Source organism: Notamacropus eugenii, chromosome 2 (genome assembly GCF_028372415.1).
Source record: "Notamacropus eugenii isolate mMacEug1 chromosome 2, mMacEug1.pri_v2, whole genome shotgun sequence".
Taxonomy (NCBI): domain Eukaryota; kingdom Metazoa; phylum Chordata; class Mammalia; order Diprotodontia; family Macropodidae; genus Notamacropus; species Notamacropus eugenii.
In genome coordinates this window covers 39,451,380-39,453,073 of record NC_092873.1, presented here as the reverse complement: position 1 = coordinate 39,453,073, position 1,694 = coordinate 39,451,380, and positions in this window count along the sequence as shown.

Genomic DNA, 1,694 nt, shown 5'->3' with positions numbered 1-1,694 from the left:
GATCTTTTGGGTGAAGAATTATATTTGAAATTCTTTACAAGTTTATATACACAAATGTATGGTCAACATTTGAGCACAGTATTGACGAGAGATAGAAATGTTCCCCAAGACAATTACATGATAATAATTTTTTAACTTAATAATTTTAAATGCAAATTCATTTGAGAGTGATTGGGGATGTGTGATATTTGCCATCAAGTACTTGAAACCCTGCCCTGTGGAAGAAAGAGCCCACGAGGAACAGGAGGGCCCCTGAAGGCAATGGACAGAAGTTACCAGGTGGCAGATGTGGACTCGATATAAGGAAAAACTTCATCGCGAGAAAGTGTTTCAAAACACTTTGGGCGGCAATGGATTAGCCCTTCCTAGAGGTCTTCAAGTCAAGTCTGGACAGCCCCTTTTGGAGGAGGAATCCTTAAGGGTTTGGGATACACTGTGTAGCTGCTAAAGTCTCCACTCTGAATTTCTTTGACCTAATGCAAACAATAAAAATGCCAGAGGAATATGGATTAAAGATTAAGTTAATTAGGGGCTTCTTGGAAGACCTATTTTGAATTCTCTCTTAGAGGTGAGGAATCATGATGGTTTCAGTTAAATTGACTCGTGGAGGCAGAGTTGGATCATTTAAAGGGCAGGAATGTGATGAAGGGCTAGCAGTATGCAAAGGTTTTGTTTCTAAGGAGATGATGTTACTAGCTATGAAAGCAGACATATAAAATGTTAGGTTTCCTTGGTCCTCTACAACAGGTAACGCTATAAAATGAGGGCCTTTCCAGTTTTACATTCCATAAACATCTAGTTGCTTAGTTGTAGGTAGGGTAGTTGGTCGTGCTGAAATGGGAGGATACCACCCAAAGGAGCTGGTTTTTGCATACGAAGATTTACTTCTGGGTAGGTTATATAGGGGCCAACTTGTCATAGCACAGTTGGGATGATGGTTAGGAGCGCTACTAGCATGTCCAAATTCCTGCCACTTTATGTACCTTCAACCTGCCTTTTCCCATGTCTGTTCATGAGGCTGTTGGGAAAATTGACTTGTGTTTCTAAGACCTTTGAGCATCCATAGAAAAAACAATTCAAATTCAGTTTCCAAATTTAAAATTTCAAAAGCATTTTTTTCCCACTGTAGAAAAGTATTATGTAAAATGATGTAGCCCTTTTTTATTATAGATCTATAGCAAGTGTTGTTAAATTAGGTCAGCTGTTGGGGGAATGGTACTGTTGAAGTACATGTTGTACTGCTGTCAAATTTGTTTACCTGAAGAGCCCTTCAGCAGAATAGCCACAAGACTGGGCAGACAGAGGGATTCAGGGGCTGTGGTTTCATCCGTGTGGGTACATCTGCCAATTCAGACATCGTGGAGGTGATTTTTTGAGTTGCTGTGGACAAAATGTTTATCAGCCTGTTCCTAACCTGGTATTGTAGATTTACTGCTGGAAGAGACCTTCCAGTCCCTCACTGAACAGATGAAGAACCAAGGTTTGAGATAAGTGACTTACTCCAGGTCACGCAGGTAGGAAATCAGAACTCACATTTGAGCCGAGGTCTTCTGACTCCAGATTGCTCTCCTAGTCTCCTTGCACCAAGCCATGGCCTCTGGATTTCGCTAGGCTTGTCAGACTCTCTGGGGAAGGTTTAGTATGTACAATCCCTTTGTTTTACAGATCAAAAATGATGGTCAAAGAGCCATCTT